At 38.5% G+C, this 22,633-nt stretch overlaps 1 protein-coding gene across 33 annotated transcripts in view; it reads right to left on the bottom strand.

The window, feature by feature from the left end:
* Positions 1 to 22,633, bottom strand: part of NRXN1 (neurexin 1) — a 723,656-nt gene that overhangs the window by 54,312 nt on the left and 646,711 nt on the right. The gene's annotated exons all lie outside the window — the stretch shown is intronic.

Below are 22,633 nucleotides of genomic sequence, written 5' to 3'. Positions count from 1 at the left end.
TTAATTTTTGGCCTTGCTACATTTTACAGAGTGGGAGTATAAAGAAAAAAATAGAATGTGAAACTTTCCTCCTAAATTAAAGGTTTCATATCCTAATAAATAATTTCTTTGGCTGTTAGTAAACGCTTCCATTATCCTCTAATGTAGAGAAGCCCACAGAGACTGGGTGTCTGCTGCTGCCTCTTTAATAAGAAACCTGTTTTGACTGTTCTGTCAGGTAAACAGCAGATCCAGGGCCCTATCTCTTTTCTATGCTCTGCAGAAAAATAAAGCAGCTGTTGAATAACTACTCAGATGCACACAAAAGCTCACACAGTGTAACATTGGCTGTTCATCCATGCCAGAAGACAGAGTGGTTATCCCATGACCCTGGCAATGCTTCCCTGAGTTGGGCAGCTGGGTCTTTATGGAAAGGAGGATTGACATGGATAACAGATTCAAGCAGCAGCATCTGAAGGTAGCTGAGCCTCCCATAAGCTGACAGGGATTGGAACACTGAGAGAGAAATTTTCAAACGAAAAACTAATTAATGGGTGCAGTTGTGTGCTGGTTGGTTATCAGAAGGGCTCTTATTGCAGGCTTAGAGGAAGAGCAGAAAACTAATGAAGGAATTCACATTTAGCAGAAACTATCTTGCTCTGACATCAATCTCTTGGTGAAAAGAGATGGAGGAGACTGATGGGCTGAGAAGACTGCCCATCTACAAAGCACCAAGCTGCTCATCAACCTCTCTGCCAGCAGCCAGGCTTACAAGTAAAAGATTTTATCATGGAAGAAAACAATGTTAAAAAAAAAAAAAAAGAAAGCCATGCAAACTATACTGTAGTCAAATCATAGTCAAATCAGCCCACAGGTAAAACCAAAATCAATGGGAAATGCTTCATTTCTGAATGAGAAACTCATATTCTCTAGAAACACAGAACAGGAAACTGAGCCCTTGAGACAATAAAACAAGAGATGCAACAAAAAGAAATTCAAATACTTTGTGAGAATTAGAGGATTTTCATACACTAATTAAATTACTGCTTCAGCTCAGCTGTTTTGCCATGGGCAAGAACTATACAGAAGGTTTTTTTGGAGAATAGTGGTTGGCTTTGCTTCAAGTTCATAGTATTTTAAAAATAAAGGCTAGAAAAAAAAAAAAAAAAAAAAAAAGACGTATACACAGCCCACAGAAATACACGGAAAATCTTCTTTGGACCATGGAAGAGGCATGAAAGGGCAAAGGAGAAACTCTGGTCTCACTGAAATCAATAGCAATTCTGCCAGGATTTAAATCCTTAGTTTTCAAAAAATCCTGAAGTCCAGCCTCCATTTTCATACCTGTTTGGGAAGTATAGTCATCTGCAAACACAAGTGGGAACACACTTTCCTCTAGCAAGCACTGCTGCCATCACCTTGGCATTCAGCAATAAGCAAGGAGAGGATACCAGCACCACTCTCTTCTCAGGCAAGACCCTTATGCTTGTAGGTCTGCTTCCTTAAAATTTTTACACACATCTTTTATTGTTAAAGAATCTAGTTTGAAGGGGGAACACAAGCTATGCATTGTTCTTAGGGAAGACCAGGGGTAATTTGATACATCGAACCAGCATTGAGGAATGTGCTGCAAGTGCAAAGGCTCCATTACCTACTGATGTTCACCATTTTTCAAGCTAAAACTGTGACACACTATTTAGTTTGATTTCTGTTGGTATGTACCTAGTTAAAACAACAAATTAGCCTTTATTTATTTATTTATTTTTAATTTTTTTTACTACAAGACATGAAAAATCGAAAACATATTGCTCATCATGATATTATTCTTCCAGTCCATGTGCAGGATATTGCAGGAAAAAAATGAGTTATATATTTTTGGCTGTTTATCTGTCAAACAGTCTGCTTGTGCAGGTCACAGTTCCATAAGCAGTCAAATAAGCTCAGGATGATAAATTCAATATTACAATGCTCATGGTACAAGGCCACACTGGGGCATGTATACCCCTACATGTTGGAAACACCCTATTTGTTTTCTTCATTGTTTACTATCAAATCTTCTTATTTCTCTTTCATGCTAAGAGACAAGTAATTAGAACCCTACTAATCAATAGACCATTTTATTATCCAGTGCAGCTCTGAATAATCCCCATAATTTAACTAGCTTCTGAGAAGGCCAGCAGGGAATACGCCGAGAAAACAAAGAATTTGACAAATACCAAGGGCTACTCAGTACAAAGCAGCTTTTAAGAAAATAAAAAAGCTACCCGAGATTATTTTTAAGTAGTGGAATCAAAACAAGTGAAATGTAAATCTGGCTTTTCTTCTTTTCATTTACAGTGAAATTGATGTCTGTGTAGCCCCAGCTAAGCGCCGGAGGTCACGCACACTGACACGCACGCCTCCTCCTTCACCAGTGAGGACTCCGTGGCCACAGGAGGATTTCTTTGCACAAAGTAAAGGAAAGGAGTATGTTTCCCCCCCTCCAGGCTGAGGTTTCTCTGCTGAAACCATATGAAGAGGAGCTGCAGCACAGCTGTGCTGGACCAGCAGCATCCTCAGGCCCTCTCCAGGTTCCATTAGAGCACTCGTCTTTATGCTAACAAGGAAGTGGCTTTAACACCTACATTCTAACAATAAAGAAGCAGAAATATATTTCCTGCCATAATATTCATGTATTCACAGATTACAAAACCAGTACCACCAGATTTTATTTTAAATGTAATTGGATTTTTTTTTTTGGCATTCTAGAAATGTATTTAATTGAAAGCGAAAAGGATAATTCTTTGTCTATCAAAAATGTTTTCTGTGTTTTAAATATGAGTACAGAATAAAAAGTAGGACATTGTGGAGTAGAAACATTAATTAAATAGTTTTGAATGTATTTTCTATGCTCTTTCATTTCCTTGACAGCATAGCTGCACTATTTCCTCATTTATTGCTAATGAACTAAGTATATTCTTGCTTGGTCTTGCAACAAAATTAAAACAATAAAAATATGTAAAACCAGTCTAATGTAAAATTTAAGCTGTTATGTCTATAAGAAATATTTACTACTCAAATCACAGTCAGGTTTAAATCAGAAACTTTTCAATATTTAACAGAATATTCCTGTAGCCAATGCATAAAAAAAAAATCAAATGAATAAGACATGACAGGATGGAATCAGAGCACTTCTGGCAAAAATAAAAAATAAAAAAAAAGAGCAAGATTGAATACAGATGCAAGCGGTTGTGTATATATATATATATACACATGTCAAAAGTCAGTACACTTATAATTGATACAACATTCACGTTCAACTTATTTTACCTTGGAGGCCTCAACTGATGTTTTAATTTATTTTATTTATGACACTATTTCTAAATGCTTACTTGCTGCAAAATATAAGCACCGTATCAACTCTAAGGAGTTTGGGGTCTAACACATGACTGATAGATTTCTGGTGTCAAAAACCACAAGGAAAGTTTTAAACAGCCCTTCAAAGTCATGGAGTGCTGCTAGGAACCAGAATTTGGTTGGAAAATCTCTTGGTCCTGGCTACTGAACTAACATTTCTTTCTTTCTAAAATCTTCTATAGCTATTTTTCACCAGATGCCATGTCAGGTCATTTTTGTTTGGATCCAGCTCTCAGTAAGACCATTCCCTCTGAGCAGGAGAGATTGGCCAAAGACCTCCTGAGACCAGCAGTGATCCTACAGGAAGGCAGAGCTGAAGCATACTGCTTGGTACAACAGGGCTCTTTACCATCACCAGCACAGGACCTTATATCAACTGATCACACCAGTTTGTTTTTGACTCTTATTCCTATTGAAACACCACTTTCTTGCTATTCTCTTTTTATTTCCAATGCAAGTTTATCTGTGGCCAGTTTATCCCTGTTTTCTCTCATGTCACTTCAATCCTTTGGCATAAACGGTCCTCTCTCCCTTCTCTGGTTCACTTATTTTCAATGTTTTGCTGTGTGAAAATGTGAAAGCAAGATATGTTCTTTTAGAGGGCAAAAATGTGAACAAGTTCACATCAGAGGAGTAAGGATGTGAACTCACAGAAGCTCTTAGGCTCTGTGGTGACTCCCTTAACATTGCATTTTTGTGAAGTACACCAGGATGAAGACATGCACGCTTCCAGTGAATACAGAGTATGGGTGTACTTTCATTTCTACATAAAACCAGGCTGGCTGGCTGATGTAGCAACACCATTCTTTTTCTCCTGTAGGAACAGGCTCTTTACCAGTCATCTCTCTCCTGATAAGGGCTAGAAGTACTTTTCAACAGCCACAACACTCTGGCTTGCTCATCCTGTTGTCATTCATCATGTTGAATGCTTTTACTTTTCAACTATTTGTAACTGATGAGCAATTAACTTGCAGCTGAATATCTTGTTATTCTAAAGTATGTGATTTCGCACTTAATACTAATGAATTCATCTCTCTGCTAGTACCCCAGTCGACAGGGTCATTCAGCTTGATACCCTCATTTTCTCCATATTGACAACGCCTCCTTTCTTTGTCATGCCTAATCAGCGTACCTCCACTTTCTGAGCTGTTTCTGGGCAACATTTTACTGCTGTTCATTAAAGTTAGTGAGTCTCAAGGAAGAGGCGAGACTTGCAATCAACCAGCTCATCAGCTAGGAACAAAGTATTGGTTTTCTATTCCTGGTAGGTTGTTTCTGAAGTCTTTATCTTCTAGCTAGCTACAGCCTTTCACCTGAATCAGAATTTGGAATGTCATATCTACTGATTTATAAACATTACAAGAACTACAAGAACAGAGACAGGTGGAATGATAACAAAAAAAAAAAGAAGGCCAAAATCATCTGCAGCAGGAGGAAGAAGGATAAATATCAAAGTCCCTACAGAGAAAAAGAAATATTTGAGACATATCTTTATTCTGACCCACAGTGGGTCATCATGTTGACGTATAAAATTCCTCCTGATAGAAAAATACACCCTCAGTTAAATGATTTTTTCTTCAGCTATAATAGAATAATTGATAAATAATGCAAAAGAGAATAAGAAATAGCATGTATGTCATAGACACTGTACTTTATTGGACAGATTAAGAAAAGTTTTAAGCAGTGTGAAGGCCTCATGCCAGTTCTTTGCAGACTGGTGAATTCCATCTGTTATGAATAAATTTCCAGTTGGCACACAGAAAATTACTGCACTGTTGTATAAGCATCTTCACTACGCTTTTTCATTTATTTCTGTAATTAAAACCATTTTGAGAAAGATGTAGTCAGTTCAAGCAAATTACATGTTACAATAAAACAATTCTAGTAACAATCCGGCAGTTATTAATGAATACTCTGTTCTTTACGGTAAAGTATTAACTGAAGTAGTTCCTGAACAGGATTATTACTACTCTTGGTCTTTTAAATGTGTTTTTTCTGCACAGAATATGGAAACTATATTTGCATAATAATCATAAATTCAGTCCAGAATTGTAATTTTATTTTTCTAAATAACCACTCTGTTTATTCATCAAGAGCTCTGAACATCCAAAATGATGAAACAGAGGATAAGATAATAATATGCTTTTTTCATGGGATTTAGTAACTAGAAACAAAGAGGGGACTGAAGGATGAAATGTTTAAAGTAACTTTCATTGACTGGAAAAACACTGTTTACAATTTCTTATATCTGCTTAGTGTTTGCCAGACTCTCCTCACCTCACCCATCCCCCAAGAAAAGAAACAAGGAAATAATAAAAACCTGTTCCCGTTTTAAGTAATTGTATAGAAAATACAAAAATTTCATAAAACCCAGAGCTTTTCCTAATAGAAGGTAGAACGGCTAAAAGCCTACTGGCATATTATTATAGATGGATGACTTAAATGTGTGCTCACACAAAGAGCTAGGAAAGGATCTTCTGCATAAGGGAGATGGACTTCTGTATGTGCATGTATTTGCAAATTCTTTTCCTTTCTGTTCTTGCCTTCAGGGGAACCGTTTCTGCTTATTAAAGACCTTTGTTGTCTAGGTACCTTTAGAGGAGGTAGCTCAACCAACCCACTTCATGGCCATAGGAGCATTGCACTCCAAGAGCACACAGCTTGGTCAAGAAGCTCTGCAGATGTTCAGCAGTTTGTCTCTCCTCACCTATCTGCATAGGCAGCAGTAGAATCAGGACAAGTCCTGCAGTAAGACAAGGCAATGGTGAAGCCTGCTTCATTCCAAAATCTTATAATTTCACTGGGCTTGATGAATGAGACAGCACTAAGGATCTCATACATTTGGCCTCATACATTTGTGGGAGTTTTCACCTTTCAAGCACAGAACGATCATTCCTAGGTCATTTATCCTCTGACAAGGACATGATATAAAGTCCATCATATGAAAAAAATGAACACACCTTTCTTAACATTCAGAAATCTTCTGTTAAGAAAGGACTATATAAATATACGGTACTGTCATTGCTGTTTTATTACATCAAAACTTGTAACTGGTTACAAAATAATGTTCTTTTAAATGCACTGTACACAGCATTCACAAATGAAATAGTAAAGCTCCCTGATAGCTGAGCCATGGGAAAAGTGTGGTACAAGAACAACTCTTAACCATAAGCTGCAAGATGAGCTGTTTGAGCAGGTATGTAACTTGTAAATATATGTATGATTGAACATCTTGAAGCTAACATCTCCTCACATTTCCACTTTTTGGTCTCCAAAGAAATTTTTATCACCAGAGCCTTCAAAATAGGCTTATCTCAGACTAAAAAGCAAAAGAAAGGTAGCTTTATAGTGACAAAGATTCTTATGTATGTACATGCAGTTTTTCCTCATACAAGTGATGACTTCTCCTGGACACTTCTACAGTTGAAACCCAAGAAATACACACCTCAACCAATTATATTCCCAATGTTGAAATTTCACAGTTGAAACTTTTTTTGCTCCAGAGAAAGAAACACCTTACAAAAATTGAAACACCATACAAAAATTGATTCAAAAAGACATCTACTTATGGCATTCAGAGGAATACCTAATTTCTATGTATAATGGATTAGAAGATTCTTCCTGAAAGTTTCACCACAAGCATCATCTGTCCCAGTGTTCCCAAGAAAGAAAATACATGTCTGTTTTTTTTTTTTTTTTTTTTTTTTTTTTTTTTTTTTTTTTTTTTTACTACAAGGGGATAACAGAATTATGGAGAATTAGGAGATGCAAGGATGCTGCTAAAGTTCACTGAGAAATGGCAACTTAAGATATGCTGTTGTGCTGTTGCTTCAGAAAAAATATGGGAAATTGCTTTTAAGTGGAAAGACAGTACTCATTAAGTAAGTTAAGTAAAAGGGAAGAAGGATGCAGAGACTAGTCAATCAGAAATTTTCAGTAGAGGAGCAAATCTAGAAGAATGCAATTAATTATGGAAAATATGTCAAGTAATGAAAAAAAACAAAAGAAATTCATATGGAAAAATTAAGAAATGATCTGTTGCGTGGGTGAGAGTGAACACAGAGAAAGATAACAATGTCAGATATAACATGCTGCTAAAGCTTTCTATTTCCCTATGTCCCTTTGCTATTCAAACTCCTGCAAAACATTACCTCATCTGTTGGTTTTTTTAATCCCTAGTGTGCAAACTCACATTTCTCATCTTTGCCTTTTCCACTGCAGTCAACAGAACTCTTATCTAGCCAAATCACTATCACAGCAAGACAATGTCATGCACAGCTGACCGGGTCTTCAAGTACATTTGTTTTGTATCTACTAAAAATATATTCTGAATGTGTTCACCCACCTCTCCTCATAGCGTAAGCTCAGGGAAGTAAAACATCAAGGAATGTCTATTTCGAAAACAGTCACAGATGTGTATATATATATACACATACACACACCAGGTTTGTACAGTAGGTTGTAAGTAACTGGAGGAAAATGGACATGCTATGTATTGCTTAATCAGTGAGCAATGCTAGAGTATCAAATACCTTCTTTAAAAGTATAATCTTTCTAGCAATTCTTTCTAACCTGCAATTCTATGTAGGAAGGAAAACTTCAGCCAATAGGTTGTTTTGGCATAAAGCATTTCATTAAAATCCCTGAAATATTGGATTACTTACTTACATATATTCTTTGTAACATGTTTTCCTCCAAACAATACACGTATATCAATAAAAATGCTTTAGTTTTACTCTGTTGCAGATTACTTTTGTGTCTGAAATTTCAAGAATGTTCTAATGGAGTCAGTCTTCTTCACTTTTAAAACAATCTGCATCTTCAACACTTTAAGCACAGATGCATATACATGTACAGCCCTTCTTCTCAGAAAGCTGTTTTGGAGCAAGGGAGATAGGATGAGGTTTTTTGTTTTGTCTTTATTTGGAAACCAGTGCAGAAAGGTTATATATTTGGGTTCCCTACAGCATCTGAGGATTGAAGGAGTGTTACCAGCCTTTTCCCAAAACATATTAGACCTTTTACAGGTATCCTGAGATTCTAGAAGAGTCAGACAACCTGAGTACTTTATCTGTCCAGCAGACTGAAACCCATCAATGGCCTGCTTGCTTTCTTTTTTTGTTTCTCTCTATTCTTTCTCTTTCTTTCCTTCCTTTTCTTTTTTTGTTTCCATTTTTTCCTTCCCCCCCCCCCCCCCCCCCCCAACCTTTTTTTCCCCATTATATTCTCTTCCTTACTCTGTATCTGTAAACCCCTGGAAGTCCTGGGGGGGACCAGCAACTGATAGACCTGAGCAAGCCAAGTCTTTTTCCTGTTCCACTCTGTATGTGAATGCCTAACAGCAGTAGCTTTCTCCCATCCCCACATCCCTTTCATCTTGTTAAGCACACTCATGTCAGAGAAGGAGGCAGGGTGTGGGGTAAAAGATCCCCAGAACTATGTCAGTGATCCAGGAAATGCTGTCAGTTTAAACCAGAATCAGTTGAAAATTTCACAGCTTTCCCACTAATATACATTTTCACCAAAGAACAGCCAATCTGTGATTTATGCCACTGCTTATTTCAGTGCTGAACCTCTCCTAGATGTCCTCATCACTTTAGCATACTGCCCTTCAAATTTGCTGTATAATGTGCCTTGTGCATTTCATAAATCAAGACCGAACTCCTCACTTCTGTGCATTACTGCATTACTCCTGAAAATAACCTCACACATCTTCTGAAGTATGATCCATTCACTTGATAAAATGCTAAGATTTTTCCTTAATGTGTCCTGGTCAAATTCATAATTATAACACACATCACATTAAATGTTCTGTGTAATAATTAGATGATAACAACTTGATACCACTGGGGAAAAAAAAAAAAAAAAAAAAAAAAAAAAAAAAAAAAAAAGTGAGAACAAGATCAATGTGAATTCTCCACTTTCTGGTGTGCAGAGTTGCAGGGCTGAAATCTTCCTATTCACACACCAGTTCAGGAAACCCCATGAAGCTATAAAGCTGTATTATACCATCAGGAGAAAAATTAGAGTAAAAGTTCAGTGACAGGACATTCAGACACAACTAAGAAAAAAACAGCCTCTGCTGCTGAGAATTGTTGAAACTACTCAGACGTGCCTTCACTCCACATCTGGTTCAATTGGGGAATTCCTAAACTATAGTACCTGGAGAACTCTGCAGCCCACGTTTCTGAGCAACATTAATTTGAGTGTCCAGAAGCTTTTTGCAAGTGGAGCAATCTGGACACAACTTTCCAAATTCAGTCTAAGACACATTTTTAAATGTCTGAGGCATCTATGACTCTTGCTCTGCATTCCTTTATCACAGCATGCTTTAGCATGCGACCTTGCATGGGTTTTTAGCAAGTTTTAAGAGGGTCTGCAGTGGCTTATCATATTTTTACTTTACTTAGGAGTTTAAACTTCAGGTTTTTTGAATGCAGATAATTTAAAAAGAGACGAAAACGCTCCATGTACAAAAATACTGCATGCATTGGAGGTAGATGACAAGAAAGAGATTAAGACAAGACAAACCAGTGCACAAATAACTTACATGAATAAAATCTATATAATATAGTAGTAGTGATACCCAATAGTTTATATAGACACTTTTCTACCAAATTTAATTTGTAAATATTTTTGTTTTGCTTCAACAGTTCCACAGAAATTTCCAAGCTATAGTGCTATACTTGGATTCATTTTTACTGGATGCTTAAAAACCTGTTGGAACATTATCATTTTCTGGTAAATTATATAGTGACACTTTTGTAATGCCTAAAGCTTTAATACTCAGAGCAGGTATTTTTAAAGTAGTGCAGCATGTTTTTAATTTAGTAAAATGCATGCATAGAATTTGCAGAACAATCTAAATTATTCTGCACTTAAGATTTCAGGACTCACAGCTATTTTTGTCATGCAGTAGAAATTATACATTGACACAGAATTCTTACTTCATGTCTACTCATAAATAGCCCCTGAATGTCTCAAAGAATAAGGAAGTTAGGTGGCTGCTTGTTGACCTGTAAGATTAGTAGTTGCCAGATTCTCATGGCAAGAACAACTGCAAGGCCATATGACAATCAAATTCTTCTCTTAATTATGTCTGCTACAGTCTAAACATATACCCAGCTTGTGCCGAAGTCATGTCATACTACATCTAGCTGATATGTGTCAAGGAAACATGTCCTTCACTCTCTACCAATATTTAGAGACATCAACAAGGATAAATTCAGAATGAGGATCGTAGCAGGTGCAGAGAACTCACTTGATATATGTACATATACACGTCAACCTAGATAATATACTTGGGCATGGTAAGCAAAAAAGAACATAAATCACTGTCAAGACAGGCTGCTGTACTCCCTGAAAGAGAGTCACGGTACTTTACTGCTTTGCTGGATCCAGGTGCCATTTTTTCTAAATTAGATTTTGATTAAGAATCATTATGTCTGAAATGCTTTTAACCAAGCCCTCATCCTTTTGACTACCACTTCAAAACATGTGTTCTATGTAACCAAGTAACTTCACAGAGATTACAAGCACAAAGAGATTAGGTAAATTCAACTAAATTCAAGCTAAACACAGGAAGCCTGTGGTATTTGTCAATCTGACATTCTTATGAAGTCAGGCTACATTTTCTCTGTAAATGTAATTTTTCACCTGTTGACCACTTACATATTTGCTGTAAAGAAATGAGCATACTTTTTCTTTCATTAGGCTAAAGGTTGAATATCATCTTGAGGTATAAACAGCACCACAGAGTACAAATTCCAAAGGGTATTAGAGGACCAGAAGTTGTAACTTAGGCTGATACTATTTTTTACAGATTGAAGAATTATTTTTTCTTGAGTGCTTGGTACTGGAAGCTTAGCATTTATAAATAGACCACTGTAGACAAAAATAAAATGACAACTATTTCTGTGAGCTGTGGTCTTTCTCAGGATCAGCCTTCTGCTTGGTTTTGCCACCCTTACACATGAATATCTAATTTGAGAGCAAATCATGATTTGATGACAAAATGAGCTATAAAATTCAGGTATTCAAAATCCTACAGAACTAGTACCTTAACATGTTTCTGAAAACTGAAAAATACTCTGCACAACATACACAAATCTTTGAGTCACTCCAAAAAGTAAGTAGGGAAGCTTTATATAGTAGCAATCCTATACAACCATTCGAGAAAGGCAATCATATCTGTACTGTGCCTTATTTTCTCAGACCAAATGAAGCATAGCTTCTTTTTGTATCACTCAAATTGGCCATTTTCTTTCACACCTTCATGTTCTATTATTTGTGTCACTGCAGCTAGAACTGCAAGATTTATTTAGGAACAATACTTAATCAATTGTGAAACACAACACATAGTCCAATCTTACAGCAGATGCACATTAAATAATGTTTGACACCTCATCTTACTTACAGAAGCATAAGAATTCGTAGCTTGAATTAGGGACTTCAGCAGTAGCTATTAAATGGTAAGAGCCTTTTTCCCTACACATTCTCATCTTTTTCATTTTCTGTTTCATTTTCAGTGTCATTTTATTGCATTATTTTATAATGGGAAGACAATCTCAAGAAATCTGTCTATGATGTAGTGCTCCTTCTCATATAAATAGGGAACAGGACTGAAGTATTTCAGGCCTGTTACAATTTCCCCAAACTTCCACTGCCCTTTCATCACAGCTAAAATAAAAATAAAAAAAAAAAAGGAAAAAAAAAAGAAAATAAAGGGAAAAAAAAAAAAAGGAAAAAAAAAAAAAAAAGGAAGTACCATTTTCTTCAAGTTTGAATTTACCAGAAAAAAAAAATTCTACTCAGTCTGACTTCTACACCGTTTGCCCCACTTAGGGGCTAAAACTGAACCCACATAGTTATAATTTAAGGAATTTCAGAGAATACTACCCCCAAGCTACTTAAGAGAGAAGGAAAACGGACAAACTTCAAAATCCCAGCTGGATTTTATTTTGTGTGTTCCCAGGGCCTTTTAAGCATCTCCAATGCAGAGACATAAAAATGATATGTCAGTCCCAGCTGAGGGACAAGGAAGTCTAAAATTACGTCTTTCCTTTGTCAATGATTAACAATGGAGAACATCTGCACTCCTCTACTACTGGCATAACTACACACCTTGGTCCACATGCTTGGTTCCTCCTGCTGAACCAGCCATGGTGTCAGTACATTAATGGATTTGCTCCCAAGAGCCATCTCATTGGTATCTCTAGAACTCAAAATCTCATTCATTTTTGTGAACATGGAGGCTTTTCTTTAAGGGGGACTTTTATTACATATTACTAAGAAAAAATACTCTTAAGTCCTGTGTGAAGGCACCTCTTCCCATTGATGTGGGATAAAAATAAATTATTTGAGATGCAGACCACATGATAGAGACAAGATTGTTCATCAGTTGAGTTTATGCATCAGGGCACAAACTAGCACTGGAGAGGAGTACTGTGCACTGCTATGGATCCACTGGGAAGCAGCTGTGAAGAGCTAAGGATGCACAGAAATTAACAGAGTTAGCCGTTGGGGATATGAGAAAGATGGTGAAGCAAGCTATAACGCTCATTTTTCAGCTTTCCGCAAAATTAGCACGCTTTCCTGTGCACTAATAGTTAATACTTCTGGATAATATTTCTATTTTAATGTTGGCTGGCAGCAATGCTGGAAAAGAAAAAAAAAAAAAAAGAATACTTTGGCTTTGAGCCTACACTTGAATCTCATGAGTTTAACTGGTAAAGGATATAAATTGAATGACTGTCAAGCTTCTATACCACACGACAGGTGTTTCTAAGAGCACCTCTGAAGCCTGACACAGCTGGTTAGAAGAACAGACCTGTCAGAGAGGGGCTGCAGACACAGAAGAAATACTTGATCCTGAAAGCAGAAATCTATAGTAAAAGTCAAGGAAGGAAAATCAAAGAAAGCCTTCACAAGCCTCTTGTGAAGAGGCTAAAATACATAAAAGGATTTCCTTGGCAAGATTTTCTCCCAGTGTAACTAAGGAGACTGACCAAAGTTAGTGTTTACATTTTTATCCATGTAGTTTGATTACAGGTGCCTGTGAGCACAGCTACTGACATTTACAACACTGCAATCCAACAGGGAGTCAGAGTCTGGTCCCACATGAGCTCAGGACTGCCTGCTTTACAGAAAACAGGAGAAGGACGCACTGGAGTTCAGTCCTAAGTCACAATCCCACTTGTAACTACAGACAGGATGGTTCTTTGCAACCTCAGAGCAAAGCACTTAAAATGTCTACAACCAGTAAGATAAATATACATTGAATTCAGTTAGCCACCTCATAGAAGATATTGATTTCTTGTTTGTATTTTGTGCCCTACTAATAAGGGCATGTGTTCCATGAACAAAAAGAGATGATAACTCAAAACCTGTCCAGTCAAAAATGATAAAGTGAAAAAACATCACAAAGTTATTGCAGCCTCCATATGTGTAGTCCCTGGACTTCACTGCCATAAGCAAAAGCCGTCAAGCATTATTCAAAGGGCAATAGTGATTAGGTGAAGCTGTTCAAATACCTGTGGTTGCTCAGTTCAGGTTCTTCTTCTCTTTCCTCATTCTTATTACACTTCAAAAACATTCTTCTTCTTTGACAAAATCAAGGCTTTGTGTGTGTGTGTGTGTGTGTGTGTTGTTTGAAAATGATAGCCCAGAAAATGAAATAACATCAAACATCACATCCTGAATGATATATATTGCCAGTTTTACGTAAAAGATGGAGCATCAGCCAGGTATAACCACTCAAACCCAGTATTACACAACCATAAAATATGTTGTGCCAACCTCAATTAGCATAGAAAGTACTTAATAGCTACAGAAATATGTGAATAGAAAAAGGAGAAATATTATTTAAAGCATGGTACATACAGAAAAACAGTTGCAATACTGTGCACTAAATTATGCAACTCAGATAAATACTGGAAACACAACACTGCTAAACACACACCCAAGTTGATTCTCTGGGACTAGTTTAAAATTCAGCCATTCAGCATGAGACACTAGAAAGAATAAATGTAGCTCTCAACTTCAATTTACAGCTTGCAGTAGAAGGTTTCCTACAGGGGAATACACCTCTGCTATCAACAGTGGGCCATAACAAATAGACCTGATTGCCTTGAACATCCATGACAGGAGAAAGATTAAACCCAATAAAATTGGAAGTCACCAGAACTCCCCAGTTTGTAGCAATTGATTCATAATCTGTTATACAAGGCAAATGGTTTAGAAAAGTCTCTGTTCAGACAATGAAAGGAGCTAATATCTATGGGCTGAACTACCACACAGTTTTTCTAGATTAGCAAGGATGACTGATAATATTTATTTACTAGCTTAGGCATTATTATTGTTTTGAAGGTTACATTTATGCTCAAAGACAATCTATAAAGCAGAGCCTAGTGCAGCTGTTCAGACTCACCATTTGTTAACAGATGACCTTCCTGTATGTTTTAAAATATCCTGAATATGCAAAAACTTAACAACTTCAACCCCACAGGAGAGCAATAAAAATGACCTAGGAAGTCTTCTAATACAATAATTATTCTAGATGAAAGTGCTAACCATCTCCAAAGTTTAGGTTTATTACTGTACTAACGTTAGGCTAACATTCCCATGAAACCATTATTCTAGTCTTTTCCCATACATACATGTGTGGTAATGCCACTCAATTTTCCATGTAAGACCTTCATGTCTTCTGGTACGTGGCACTGTTTTCTGAATTCCAACATTTGCAAATAGACATATCAAAATCTCATTTAAATTTTTAGAAATCTGATTTTTTGCTATCAGGTCTGCAGAATAAAGCCTGACAACATGAACTCTTAAGTTACAGAAACCAAGAGACGGATTTAAAAAAAAAGAAAAAAAAAAAAAAGAAAGAAAGAAAAAGAAAAGAATAAAAAAGTTATAAGTTACTATGGCAATGCTGCAAGGCTTGCATCTGGTTTCTAATAGCATTTATCTTGAATTACTTCTCCCATTATTCGTGTTCTTTTAGAACCACTTAAAAAGATGCAGACTTGCTGCAGAATTAGAATCAGGAACAAACTAGTACTTAGACTACTGATACATGCAGAAGGGTCAACATTCAATGCTGTTCTGGAAACAACAGAAAACATCATCACTGCTGCAACTGCAGGAGTTAGCGGCAAGCTTAAGTACGGGTCTAGGCCACTGCAGGACAACTGGGTACAACAGCTCTTTTCAGCCCGTAAACAGAATAAAGATCTCCAGCCACATCCTGCCCTGGTTTTCATCCACTGAACTCTCCTTATGTTAGGAAAACCATCAGCAGAAACCAGGAAGAGTTACAAGGTTGGCAGGACTCTTCCCTTCCACTTTCTCTCACTCTTCATTTTACACTCCCTGGTTTCCAAAGCCAAGGGCTTCAGACCTGAAGAGATGACAACAGGAATACACAGGAAATTGCAGATGATGTGGTTTAGTGTAAACATATAAATCCTGATAGGCCCTTTTTGATGCATCATAACAGCAGCTGTTGAGTGCAATAAATTATGCTTAATATGAAATATGTTTTACATTTACTGAGTTAGGAAAAACATAAATTTGAACAGGAATTGCATGAGATACCTGTCACTCTGGTGAAGCTGATGGCACATGACCTTAGCAACAAGGGCCCATCTGACATTAAGAAATTACAAAAAGAAGAAAAAAGAAAAACAGCTGGAGGATAGTGAAGGTGAAAATATCAGCACAATAAGTGCTACTGAAGAAAAAAAAAAAAAAATCAAGCAATTCTTGCATAAACAGTGCTGATTCATAGAGTGGAATTAGTAGAGTGGAATTGAAAAAGAGACCGAAAGTCAAAAGCTAACCCTGCAGCAATGTCAGAACAAAACGCAACTTTGACATCTCTACAATTTATTCAAGGAGCACTGAAACGTAACAGATCAGAGTCTGATCCTTATACCTGGACTTGCATCTCTTTCATGGTTTTATTCCTCTGTTTTCACATTACTATAAGTTCACCTCATGTATTATCCTGAGAAATTATTCAGAAACTCAAAGTTTTGCCAGCACAAGCTAACTGCCATGCTAAGCTCAACATGCAAAGAAAGGAGGAGTAAGGTCCAGAAGTTGCTGGAGGACTGCTGATGAGCAAACACACCACCCTCACAGGCATGGAGCAGAACACATGCTCTCTCTGCCGTAGTGTGGTGACTGCTGGGGACTCAAAGACTCCACACATGCTTGATAACTTGGTGAACTCCTACCTTTTCTCTAACACCCTTTGAAAACATGCCCATTTCAGTTGAGCACAATGTTGTAGCCATTAAACTGTCTAATGTGCCAGATGTTCACAATTCAACCAATGTTAGACCTCTAACAAATGAAACTACACATCAACTCAAAGTCTTAAAGTTTATTACATGTAGACAGACCTTTAAAAGCATCGTGTTTTCAAAAACCGTAGGCAAATCTGAACAGGCAATGATTAGAAATGTAGTTTGAGAGTCGTCAGAGATCTAGCGCAGACCCTCAGCTGAGAGCTGCGAACAACACATAATGCCTGAGGGGGAAAAACAAAACTACGAGTGGATTTACTGTATGTAGCTTGATGCAGCGAAAGCAGGTGCAGTGACATGTCTTCATTATTACTTAATCTTTCTATCCCATAGATATGAGGACTGGGACAATGATGGGGATTGGAGCTGTGCTGCAGAATACTGAACTGAGATAATCTAATTTACTTTATTGTCTGCATCTGTATTCAAACTCAGATGTTCATGAAGAAAAACAAGCAAATTTTGCCCTTTTTTAATTATTTTTTTTGGCTGTTTCAATAATTTAAATAGGCTCCTCAGTGAAAATAAATGTCAAAAGAGCTTTGCAGAAACTTCCCTCTCAAAACAACAACAAAAACAAAACAGCAGGAAAAAAAAAAAAAAAAAAAGCACCAAAATGTGACAAAAAGCAGAAAGATGAAAAACTTAATTCCAGGCATGGTCTGGCTGCATATATATATTAAACATAGGGAAGGGGAGAGGGATACAAATGTGCCATGTATCACAAAACAGATTTAGGGCATGCAGTGATGGAACTGAGCATAAGTGACAGCAAACGTGCAGTACTGTGTCAAATACGTTTATGATCTTAAAACATCAAGATATCTTGATAATTACCTCCAAAGAGAGAAAGAAAGATAATTGCAGGACTTAACAGCACCTGTGGTCAGTTCATCTGTGGTAGAGCACTGACACCATGTCCCACAATAGTGAGGGAGGGAATGCTCCAGCAGAGCAGATAGAAATGTTATAGCATCATCATGCTACGACCTGAGAAGTCATGCAAAAAGGAGATCTGATCATCAGGAAGTCACAGAATAAAACAAAGATTTAAAGAAAAGTCTTCAGACCATTTCAAGAAAAAAAAAGTCTGTTCTTTTATAACACCAGATTCGTATTTCTGACCATTTAAATCACATGCTGCTGCTTTAGCTTTTAGGAGTAGAACAAAGCTTTTGCAATGGTATTATAATGAATATCAAAGATGGAATGTCAACAGAGTAACAAACCAGCTACACAGACAGTCTTGAAGGCAAAGTAGGATTTCAGGGCATCTTCGCGTACTGTTAAAAAAATAAATAAAAAAATCACAAACTGAATCCAGTCTCTGCAAAATTGCATTAGAGGAAAGGAACAGGCTACTTTGCCCTAATTTACCTAACCTACTCAGGAGCCAAAACAGGATTTTGCTAATAAATTACACCATTATTTAATTTATACAGGTAAAAGAAAAAAAATGTATCAAAATCCAAGTAGATAAATTGCCAGAAGTAGCTGCTGCTCCCCACAACCTTTTGCTGGAGATGTGGTCATTCACAACACACCACTTACATCCTCAGCTTGCAAATCATTCAACGATAAGTAAGCTTGTTCACACCTGAGAGTCTAAGTGCACAGAGGCTGGCTGCTGCACAAGCTAGTAAAATACATAGTATAGGCAGTCTCTTCTCACGTTCCTCTTCACTCTTTTAAGGGAGGTAGGCTTCCTGGATATAAAGTTATGAGACTGGGGCCTGAGGTGTTCCCCCCCACCCCATATGTGGAATGCTTAAATTTCACTTCAGAAAAAGCTTCACACCTGCTTATTATCCAATGACTTGACATGAAAAGATCAACTAAGCAATTGTGGTCATAAGTTTTTGGAGAGAGGAAGGTTCCTCCTTTGGCTTGCTAAAATTCACTGTCTGAAAACTGGAAGCTTTCCATTACTTTCAGCATGGCTTTATGAAAGGCAGGTCATGCCTGACGAACCTGATCTCCTTCTATGACAGAGTGACGCGCTGGGTGGATGAGGGAAAGGCTGTGGATGTGGTCTACCTTGACTTCAGCAAGGCTTTTGACACCGTCTCCCACAGCATTCTCCTCAAGAAACTGGCTGCTCTTGGCTTGGACTGGCGCACGCTTCGTTGGGTTAGAAACTGGCTGGATAGCCGGGCCCAAAGAGTCGTGGTGAATGGAGCCAAGTCCAGTTGGAGGCCAGTCACTAGTGGCGTCCCCCAGGGCTCGGTGCTGGGGCCGGTCCTCTTTAATATCTTCATCGATGATCTGGACGAGGGCATCGAGTGCACCCTCAGTAAGTTCGCAGATGACACCAAGTTAGGTGCGTGTGTCGATCTGCTTGAGGGTAGGAAAGCTCTGCAGGAGGATCTGGATAGGCTGCACCGATGGGCTGAGGTCAACTGCATGAAGTTTAACAAGGCCAAGTGCCGGGTCCTGCACCTGGGGCGCAATAACCCCAAGCAGAGCTACAGGCTGGGAGAGGAATGGTTGGAAAGCTGCCAGGCAGAGAAGGACCTGGGAGTGATGGTGGACAGTCGGCTGAATATGAGCCAGCAGTGTGCTCAGGTGGCCAAGAAGGCCAACGGCATCCTGGCTTGTATTAGGAACAGCGTGACCAGCAGGGCTAGGGAGGTGATCCTCCCCCTGTACTCAGCTCTGGTGAGGCCGCACCTCGAGTACTGTGTTCAGTTTTGGGCCCCTCGCTACAAGAAGGACATCGAGGTGCTTGAGCGGGTGCAGAGAAGGGCGACGAAGCTGGTGAGGGGCCTGGAGAACAAGTCCTACGAGGAGCGGCTGAGGGAGCTGGGCTTGTTCAGCCTGGAGAAGAGGAGGCTCAGGGGCGACCTTATCGCTCTTTTTAGGTACCTCAAGGGAGGCTGTAGCGAGGTGGGGGTTGGCCTGTTCTCCCACGTGCCTGGTGACAGGACGAGGGGGAATGGGTTTAAGTTGAGCCAGGGGAGTTTTAGGTTAGATGTTAGGAAGAACTTCTTCACTGAAAGGGTTGTGAGGCACTGGAACAGGCTGCCCAGGGAAGTGGTGGAGTCACCATCCTTGGAAGTCTTCAAAAGACGTTTAGATGTAGAGCTTAGGGATATGGTTTAGTGGAGGGCTGTTAGCGTTAGGTTGGAGGTTGGACTCGATGACCTTGAGGTCTCTTCCAACCTAGAAAATTCTGTGATTCTGTGATTCTGTGATACTTTGCAATACTAATTCCAAATTTACAGCTGTACAACAGAGAAGAAAAAACAACAACAACAAAACCTTGCTCAGTGCTTGGAGATGTTGATAAAATGCTGGAGTTTAGTAGAACTTCTGAAGTAAAGATAATGACCTCACTTAAATGCATCTGAATGCAGCGGTTCCTATGTATACAGGAAACAAGGCGTTGGCATACTAGCAAGTTTTTATGTTGCACTTGCATTTCCTCAAATCTCAGAGCTACTTTTCAGCACAGCAGGCAGTTAGCTCACCCTAATTACTGCCAGAGAGGCCCAGATGCTTCTGTCAGCTATTCATGCAAAGAAAAGGATTACCAGCAGACAAGCCAGCGGTAGGATCAAGGATGGTTCCTAACAGGAGGCTTCTAAAAAGATCCGATAATACTTATGTTCTCTACTGAACGGAACAAATCTAAACACCATATAAATCAGAGATCAAGCCTGATTTTTCATAGACAGGATTATCTTCCACACGCAAGAGACAAATACAAATGCAGTCAATTAAGGAGAGTTACGGTAGTGAAACCCTTTTTCACTAAGGACACCGGCCGTTCAGCTGATGTGCCTGCTCAGAGAAAGGAATGGCAGTGGCAAGGAGATGCAGGGCCAGGGGGTCCCAGCATCAGTCTTCTCGATGTCACTGGCAGGGGAGGGAGGCTGGGGCCCAAAGAGTGCAGCTGCTTACCTGCCGAGACACCCTGAACGGAATAAAAGCAATTACTATTTTCCACACTTTGAAATTACACAGAGAGGATCCTCCATTCTCTTGCAAATTGAATTTCACAAGCCTTCAAAGCAATTCGGCTTGAGCTTGAGAAATAGACTCAGCGGCAGCTCTTTATCCGACAGTGCTGGTGGAGACCGGTGACTGTTAATGCTGATTTTAGCAGCTTGTTGAAGCCAGCACAAATCCCCTATCACCATACAAAATACAATTACCTTTTTTACCCCCCTCACATGAGAGAATAAAAAACCCTTTTTGTTTGGAAATTATGACTGCAGATTAACCTGAAATAGTTCCTTATTTTCAACTATAATATAAAATTGAAAAAAAAAGACAATCCTGATTAATGCAGTCAGGGTTGCGTACACTGTAAATTCATACCCATTTACTGACTTACTTTATATGGTGAAACTTGCTTGTGTCAAATACAGCTTTTAACTCCAAAGGTGGCCTTGGGAGACCTGAGCTCTCCTATGCCCTGTCTCTGCTGATTGCTGATTTTGAACAAGTCACTTTGGCTTTTGTGTCGCTGCAAAACAAGCAGAGCAATTGAGTCTACTTTGCAAAGGCTACAGAGAGATGCTGATTGCAAAGGATCTGTTCAAAGTCAAATATTAGTATTATTGAGGTTACTTTGTTAGGAGCATGAGCCTATTTTGAGCAAAAGGACATCAAAAAATTTGGAGGGATGATAATCTTCTTGCCATAAAAGCTCCTTACATTTTTAGAGTACCACTTCACAGTGGCATACCTACCCTCTGGTGCCCCAGGGAATCCTGGCTGCCCTTCACCTGGCTCTTCAGGAGGGTTCGGGGCTCCTGTAAATTCTCTGTCACATTTGCAAGCCTTGTGCAGCCCTTAGATTACCCAGGACATCTGAAAAGGCATCAGACACCTATGTGCAGGCAACTGTGTTGAGTCCCACATGACTTCAGGCAATGACCAAGTACTGAAAACATCTGAATTAGAGAACTGCTCAGCAAACTTCACACACTGCTTGAAATGACAGGATCATATTCAGGGAAAATATAGTATATTCACAGTAACAATCTGCTGGTATTGTTCTTAATTTGTCCTGTATAAATTTTCTTTACATTAACCTTAGGCCTAAACCTTTGATAATTTTCACACAGTATACAATATTGATGCCTATCTGAGTAGCTTGCAGTTAACAGGGCTGACTGCAAACCCAGGTGGTTTGTTGTCACTGTGCACATTGTTCATTTGAATTTCCCAGTTCAATAGCACCTAATTTTTTTTTCCTTGCAGATTTATCTATCTTAGTGCTGGTGGAGGTACCGTATGTTAAAACCACACATATACCCTTGTTTAAAACTTTTCTTGCTTTTTGAGTCAAAAATCTGTCACCCTAATCTTTTGTGCTGTCACCCTTACCTTTCAACAACTTCTTTTATACTCTGAACGTATTATTTGGCATGTTGCAAATTTATATCTGAAGCAGTAGAGTGATGAATACTTTTTCAAAACACAGGCTGCCTGAAAGTAGTGTGTAGAAAGAATTTCATGATTTACATTCTCCTCACCTACACTGATGCTAAATAATATATCCAAATCAAATGAAGTCAATAGAATTGTAACACTATGACCAAGAATTTGGTTCAATGCATGACACATTCATTAAACAGTTTCATTTATTTAGCCAAAGTCGAGGATCTGCTACCCTTTCATTGCTGTCCATTTCTGGTGCCAGGATAACACATCTGATCCAACTTTAACAACATACTCATTTGTAATTAAAATAAAGCTTAAAAATATAGCTAATTTTCTTCTTTGAATTGTACTATTTCGTGTGTTGTGTGGTTTTTTGACAAACCCTTCCTCTCAAAGAAATAAAAATGCGGGAGCTCCAACAATACTAAGAGACTTGCGCCCCCACAGTGCTGGGAATTTTCTACAGAAGCTCATGATCATCTCCTCCTGATCAATGGGGGCCACAAGTTAGGCTGTGCAATGGCTGTTTGGAACTGCCTTATGTACTT

This window comes from Aythya ferina, assembly GCF_964211825.1.
Source record: "Aythya ferina genome assembly, chromosome: 3".
Lineage (NCBI taxonomy): Eukaryota > Metazoa > Chordata > Aves > Anseriformes > Anatidae > Aythya > Aythya ferina.
This window is presented reverse-complemented; position numbering and strand designations above follow the sequence as displayed.